Below are 8,602 nucleotides of genomic sequence, written 5' to 3'. Positions count from 1 at the left end.
GCTTGGAAGCTCTCTTCTGCACGGCCACCAAGGGAGAGGAAGCTGCAGACTTTCTCTCCTGACTGAACAATATCCTGCTTGTAACATTATCGCGCTTTTATTAATTAAAGTACCAATTTTGAACCTTCTCAGAGACTCCATTTAGTCTCCTTTTTAAGCTTCTTACCTGGACGCGAGAATAACGAACACAGCATAACAGTTTTGAAACAATAATCACCTATTAACTAGACACTAGCTTTTTGACAGTCTGTGGAAAAATAAATGATGGTTTAAAGACATTTGTGTCCATAAGGGTCTGAGTGTTTATATATTGGATCCACAGTTTGTTATGGACTTCATGTAGGAGCTGAGGAGGACATTTCAAAAATAAAATAAGGACTAACAACGTCATCAGAACCGCAGTGACGCGTCCTAAAACCCGGAAGTAAGTTAGCATTTTTAGCACTTCCGGTTCCTTCGTCAAAAAGCAATGCATTTTCTCCATAGGGTTTTGGAAAATAGCTCGAAATAAGGTCCTGTGGTTGACACAAATTTAAGAGATAAATCACGTTTTGTTCTACGACATTAAATACATCAGCAGTGACCCCACTGGTGATTTTTGAGAGTTACGTGTCTAAAAACGATGGTTGTTACGAGTGGCTGAATAGGGACTACAGAAAATTGTCGAGGCCGTTGTATGTCATTACGCCTAACACGTAAAACACTCCCGCTAGTTTGTTTTTCCTTCGTGTTCTTGCTTGAAAGCAAGTACCTGCCTATCTTTAGTAATCTGTATATCTATATCTGACCATTAGAATCTGTATTTTTGAAATTGTCGTTTTTAAACACCGTAGTTTTACAAATTATAGAATAATTAATTACCAGTGTTTTCCAATTTTACTCAGCAGTTCGTTTCGTTAGCTAACGTTAGCTAAAGCTAGCGCTACTAATTAGCTACGCAATGGTTTGTTGCTTTGCTCCGGGTTGCAGCCACAGGTCTTCCGCATGAAACGTGCTCGTTCTATCGTTTCTCCCGGCCAATGTTTTCCAAAGAGAGTCTGGATTCTTGCCATGAGGTAAGCTGACGTTACATTTTTGTCCATGTCACGGTGAAATGTAAATTATGGGTAGTGACTGTATCCAGGGGTAGTGACTGTATCCAGGGGCGCCGTAAGGGGATCGTCCTAACTTTTCGTTAGGACGATTCTAAGGGCCCGTGACTGACAGGGGCCCCAAAATGTTCAGAACATTAAGAAAAAAAATGTTAAGTAACCTTTCATGAATCCTCATAATTAACATTAATAGAACGTTATATTGATAAATTACTCACTAAACTTACGATTAATTTGACTTATTTTCTTCCAAAAGTGAATTACCAAAATCCTCTGTACACCCCCCTCTATTTACATACAATGGTTTGGTCCTGCCTCCAAACGCGGTGCGGCACCCGCACTTGCAGAGAGTGAAAGCATGTGAGGAGTGATGCTAGTACTTAGCCTACGTAAGTGTGTTGTACTATGGTTGTACCCAGAGCTGTATAATAGAAGAGTTACGACAACGGAAGTCCAAAAACGGTTATCGTCACGTGGTTCATGGAGACGAGGATCGTTCCCCGGAAGTTCATGGCGGGCAATGTGAATGCATTGATAACAGGAGATAGAACTACGATTTTTGGTAATTATTAGTGATTAAAGGTTTTGATTTGCAATATTTATACAACAATCGATATGTGTATGTATTTACATCAATATGTTTTAAAAAATAATAGAATTTGCCAATATTAAGTGATAATATTAGGATTAGTGTGAACAGCTAGTGTACATGTTACTAACAGTGCCTTGGTTAAAGAGCCTGTTGCTGTTTATTTATAGCTTTGAATTCTTTCAAACCAATATTATCTTCTTAAACTTGTATGGTAGTGAGAAGCATCACTTCTAATGTTTATTGATATATTTAGAGGGAGGGGATCTCAAGTCATGCTTTAAAATTCAGATTAGATTAATTTCTACCATTTTCTTGAATTCATGGTAGTTTCAGTAATCCCCTGGTAACTGAGGACACAAGTTATCTAAATGACTAATGTCATCTTTATGGCTTTCAGAAAGGACAGGAGACCGACAGGTGACTATCAAAGGGACTAGCAGCAGCAGCAGCAGCAGCAGCAGCAGCATGATGATGATGATGATGATGATGATGATGATGATGATGATGATGATGATGATGATGATGATGATGATGATGTTAAATGTGTTGTTTTAGGAACATCCATTGCAAATACATGGAATTCAATAAACATTGAATAGTATATCATGCAGTTTGTCGGTGCCTTGTTCCTCCGTGTTGTCCTGTTTGCTGTGCTGCCTCCTAGTCGCCACCATGATTTGCTGTGCTGCCTGGGGATGCTCAAATCGCTCAGAGAAAGGAGTACGAATGTACGGCTTCCCCCCTGACACAGAGCGGAGGAAGCAGAAGCAATTTCACGACCAACAGCAACAAAATATGTGATGTAATTATATACAAATACTGCATTTGCACTTTTTCACAAAACGAAAACCACACCATTGGGAAAGCTTAATGTTTTGTTTAATACAAAAAAACAGGGAAAGGCTTGAAAAACACAGAGTTGAGACTCAGGGTGCAGGGTGAGGGTCTCAGTTGCAGGTATTCAGGCTCCATTGAATCCCCCTCTGGTTCTTGTGCTGAGAGAGGGAGTAACAGACAGGAGAAAGGGTTATACACACCTATAGCACACCTATTGGATGGGAAATTGCCTTGGGGCGATAAGGTGTGGTCTCTGTTCCCAACTGAAGTTATGGAACTTTATTATTTGTGAGTTTAACAAAGTAGGACAAATGGCATCAGTAACAGATGTGATATGAATTTCTATAAAGTTGTCTTAGTCATATTTGATATACAGTATGTAATGAGTATAACATGTCCAGTAAGTATAAAGTGTTTCCTAATACTGTGTATTCAACCACTATGGAATATGTATGTGGGCAGACAAGATTCAGACACAGTTGTTCTGTGTGTGAAGTAACCTCAAGTCACTCCGCAGGGCATTTTGATGCAGACCAGTTTGTCAAGAGAAAAAAGGGCAAGACTAGGCTGAGAGCAGAGGCTAGACCCACCATCTTCGTGCATTTTATCTTCAGTAGACTGGACTACTGCAATGGTGTCTTCACAGGTCTCACTACAAAATATATTAGAAAGCTGCAGCTGATTCAGAACGCCGCTGCTCGAGTCCTCACTGACACTAAGAAAGTGGATCACATCACTCCAGTTCTGAAGTCTTTACGCTGGCTTCCTGTGTGTCAAAGAATAGATTTCTAAATACTGCTGCTGGTTTATAAAGCACTGAATGGTTTAGGTCCAAAATACATTTCTGACCTCCTGCTAAATTATGAACCATCCAGATCAATCAATCAATCAATCAATCAATCAATCAATCAATCAATCAATGTTTATTTATATAGCCCATATCACAAATGTTACATTTGTCTCAGTGGTCTTCACAGTGTGTACAGAATATCAGTATGACAATACGACACCCTCTGTCCTTAGACCCTCTGTCCTTAGACCCTCTGTCCTTAGACCCTCACATCGTACAAGGAAAAACTTCCAGAGAAAACCCACAGTTTAAAGGGAACATGGGAGAAACCTCAGGGAGAGCAACAGAGGAGGGATCCCTCTCCCAGGACGGACAGACGTGCAATAGATGCCGTGTGTAAATTGAAAAGATAATACATTTGCAACATAGGTAGACCAAATGTGTGTATAATAGGAAGATGAATCCACGAGGATATCCATCCAGGACCGATGATCCAGGACCACAGCCACGACTCGCGATCCAGGACACAGGACCGCAGGATCATCCATGACTCCGGATCCCAGCGTATATAGACACCAAAAAGAAAGACATTTGGGGAAGCTGGGTTAATCGGAACATGAGAGTACACAGGTATAGACAGAGAGAAGGAAGAAGTAAGATGTCCCCCGAGAAAACTAAGCCTATATCAGCAGAACTAGGGGCTGAATCTAATCAGCCCGAACTATAAGCCTTATCACAAAGGAAGGTCTTCAGCGCGCTCTTAGAGACGGAGAGGCTGTCTGCCGCCCGAACACAGGCTGGAAGCTGGTTCCACAAAGTGGAGCTTGATGAGAAAAGGCTCTGGCTCCCGTTGTACTTTAGAGACTCGAGGAACAACCATCAACCTGCATTCTTGGAACGCAATGCCCTAGTACAGGGGTCGGCAACAGGCCCGGACCAGACGCCGACCTATACGGACCCGGAGCTATAATCAATACATTAATAGGGGATTTTTCGGCTCTTCCCGCTTTTTAACGCTGATTTGGGTGACTTGTGTAATTGGTGGAGAACCGAAGAGTTTTTTCGTTTTTGGGGGGGGGGGGGGGGGGGGAGGGGAGTCCGTCAGACAACTTCTTCACTTCAAAAAAGAAGAAGAATCTAGACACGTGGTATAATGTCTCGTCTGAAAGGAGTGCTGACAGAGAGCACCGGAATTAATTGGATGGGACTTGATTGGAGTCAATATTAGAGTAATTTTCTCCTTTTTTTAAATATATTTGGCCTTTGTTTATGTGATTGAATGATTTACTCAAATAAAAAGGTTGATGAATTATGATCTAATGATTTGTATGATGTTTTATTTATGTTAAAGGTCACTTTGAATGATTTTAACTAATGATAATGTAGAAAAACTAACATTTTAAATTGGGACGGTCCACATTATTTCGGAACGGCTTAGATTGTATTTCGGGACGGTGCCGGGGAGGATGGGGAAAAAAAGTTAGTCGAGAGCCCTGACCGCGACGTCATCTATTTCTGGATCCTCAGCTGCTCTCCCTGATGACAAGAACAGATACACGTTACCCATTACCCCAAATTGCCTTAGCTATCTCAGAAATAGTTTGCTGAAAAGCACATCAGTGACATACCACATCAAATAACCTAATGTTTGGAGCACAACGTGGGTTTAAGGAAACGCCTATTCGCATTGCACCAGAAACTTCAGCCTCTAAATAACCAATCAGTTGACATAAATTCTTTCTTACAGAAAAAACATGTATAACCTTCATAAGGGTAGGATTATTGCCATCACCGTATTAGACTGTTACTATTAGCTAGTTGTACCTAATAAACTGGAAACTGAATATATATTTACTACACATACAAAAAATATGGGGAACACTAGAGATTATTTTGTATTGAACACTGGTGCTGCAGGAAGAAAGCCCTCTCTTGATTGTGTGTGTCTGTGTATGTGTCTGTGTGTGTATCTGCATGTGTGTGTCTGTTTGTTGTGTGTATGTGTGTGTCTGTTCTATGTATTGTGGGGTCTGTGTATGTGTCTGTGTCGTGTGTGTGTGTGTGTGTCTATGTGTGTGTGTGTGTGTGTGTGTGTTGTGTGTGTGTGGTGGTGTGTGTGTGTGTCTGTGTGTGGTGGATGTGTGGTGTTGTGTGTGTGTGTGTGTTGTGTGTGGGTGTGTGTGTGTGGTGTCCTGTGTGTGTATCCTATGTGTGTGGTTGTGTGTGTGTGTTCTGTCGTGTGTGTCCTGTGTATGTGTGGTGCCTGTGTGTGGATGTGTGTGTGTGGTGGTGTGTATGTGGGGGGAGTGTGTGTGTCATATGTATGTGTTGTGTGTTGTGTGTGTGTGTGTGTGTGTGTGTGTGTGTGTGTGTGTGTGTGTGTGTGTTGTGTGTGTGTGCTGTGTGTGTGTGTCGTGGGGGGGGGGGGTGTGGTGTCTGTGTGTCTGTGTGTGTATCTATGGGTGTGTGTGTCTGTGTGTGTGTGTGTATGTATGTGTGTGGGTGTGTGTGTGTGTGGTGTGTGTGTGTGTGTGGGGGTGTGGTGTGTGGGTGTGGTGTGTGTGTGTGTGTGTGTGGGGGTTGTGTGTGTGTGTGTGTGTGTGTTGTGTGGTGTGTGTGTGGGTGTGGTGTGTGTGTGTGTGTGTGGGGGTGTGTGGTGTGTGGTGTGTGTGTGTGTGTGTGTGTGTGTGTGTGTGTGTGTGTGTGTGTGTGTGTGTGTGTGTGTGTATCTGTATGTGTATGTGTGTGTGTATGTGTATATAGTGTCTGTCTATGTATGTGTGTGTATGCGTGTCTATGTATGTGTGGTCTTTGTGCGTGTGTGTGTCTTTGTGTGTATGTATATTTATAAGAAACTATATTTTTTGATGATCTGTCACATACATTCAAAACAGTTATCATGCTGACTTACATGCCACAGCCTCAGAAACCTGGAGTCATCCTCGTGCAGAATGGCAGTCACCTTGATCCTTGAGTGCGAAAACATACCTTTGTTTTACCATGGATGCTAAACAGCAGAGCCACACAACAATTTATATCACAAGGGCTTTTCCACGACTGCAGAGATTACCATTTTGAAGCAATTGAAGCGTCTGCGATCCCACCTGTATCTCATTAGCACAACAACAAGGTGCAATAACATTAACACTGCTGTTTCCCTCCCCAAACACAAGTATGGAAATCTATCAGGCTGACCCCCTGCCCCCCCAACACACACACACACACACACACACACACACACACACACACACACACACACACACACACACACAACCACACACACACACACACACACACACAAATTCCACTCTAGTATGATAATAAAACACCAAGAGGCTTAACCGACTCACCTGGAGGTCATAGGTGGTGAAGAGCTGAACTTCAGACACTCTCGCCTTTGCGTGGCGCCTTCTTCCTGAACAAGCCTCAACAGCATGCCGATCCAACTCCGCGTAAAAGCTGGTTCTTCAGGTTGAGGTTCGTATTCCTGTGAAACTGCACAAATCTGACAAATATAAAATGACTATTTAATTCAGAGTAATATGTGGACTGAAGGCAGCCGAGATAAACAGAAACATGACATGCTAAATCTGAGTAAACATTGCCAAAGTTATCAGTGACAAAGGCACACAACATTATTATATAGTTGTAATATCTAAAATATTTTCCCCTGTGACTCCAGGCCAGCGTTCAGGATCTCTCCAACAGGTAGCTCATCATTGATTATCTCATTGCGCCGCAGGGCAAAGGTAGTCTGCATTAACTTCAAGGGAGGTTTTATCTCTCATCTAACACACACTACACACACCTACTGTAAACCCCAGCTTCTATGAGTATAGGCGAAGCCCTCTAACGGCCCGTCCACACTACAGTTTCAAAAACGGTTTCCAACGCGTCTGCCCATTCACTTTGAATGGGGTGACGTCACGTTGCCTTGCTTTCGCCAGAACTGAATTGTGGGTAGCATAGCGGTCCGACTGCGGAGGTAGCCAGCGCCAGCCAATCAAATCATATGCCAGTACAAGCTCTAGCCAATCAAACCGCTGCTTGTGTGTCAGGGGCGGGAGATTCATGTGATTGGTTGTTGGTCAAGCTTCAGACGCGCCAGCTCCAAGCTTTTTTTGAAGCTGCTGTGTGGACGGGCCGTAACGGTACGTCCACACAGCAGCTTTTCAAAAATCTTGAAAATCTTGGAGCTGGGCGTGTCTGACAGCTTGGGGATTTTTTTGCGAGCAATGCGACCAACAACCAATCACATGAATCTCCCGCCCCCGACATACAAAGCAAAAAAAACCGGGGATTTTATGCGAGCAATATATATATATATATAAACTCCCCAAACAGGCGAAAACCTACCAGTTTCCCCCACGGTCTCTTGCCACCTCCCTCCATGCCTGGTTCCTTCGGTTTGTATCCCGGTAAATAGAACCGGGTGATTTGTTACCGTAATTTCCCGTTTGGAATATGAGGAAATGAACTGCGGTCTGGTTCTCCCAGCATACACGTGGTTTTGATATTGGCTAGCGCTTCTACTGTCAGATTTGCATAAACGGGATTTGATTGGCTGGCGCGTCCAGCTCAGCTTCAAAAGTTGAACATGCTCAATTTTTGAATCCTGGAATCTTCGCTTCGCTCCCCCACAATGCAGTCGTTCGGCGAAAAGCGAGGCAAGTGAGTAATCCCCATTCAAAGTCAACGGGCAGAGAAGCGTTGGAAGCGGGGTGGAAGATTCGGTCTAACGGCCCGTCTAACGGCCCGTCCACACAGCGGCATGCGTTGACGCTTGCCGGCGGGCGTGTCTGACACTCTACCACCACAACCAATCACATGAATCTCCCGCCCCTGACACACAAGCAGCGGTTTGATTGGCTAGAGCTTGTACTGGCATATGATTCGATGCTGACGCTTCTGCCGAGGCGTCAAAAGTTGAACATTGCTCAACTTTTGCAGCCAGCCACGCCAGCAACACTCCGCGTCGCTTCCCACGATGGCAGTTCGGCTAAAGTGACTTCACCCCATTCAAAGTGAATGGGCTGAAGCGTTGGAAGCTTCAACACATGCCGCTGTGTGGACGGCCGTCCCTCTCTGCTGCCAGAAAGAGCAGGTGCCACACCGCGTTTGGAGGCAGGACCAAACCATTTAATATAAATAGAGGGGGGTGTACAGAGGCTTTGGATAATTAATTTTTTGGAAGAAAAAAAGTTAAATGAATGGTAAGTTTAGTGAGTACATTATCAATTTAACGTTACATTAATGTTAATTGTTGATGATTGATGAAAGGTTACTTAAAAA

Source organism: Pseudochaenichthys georgianus, chromosome 4, assembly GCF_902827115.2.
Source record: "Pseudochaenichthys georgianus chromosome 4, fPseGeo1.2, whole genome shotgun sequence".
Classification (NCBI taxonomy): Eukaryota; Metazoa; Chordata; class Actinopteri; order Perciformes; family Channichthyidae; genus Pseudochaenichthys; species Pseudochaenichthys georgianus.
Note: the sequence above shows the minus strand (reverse complement) of the source record.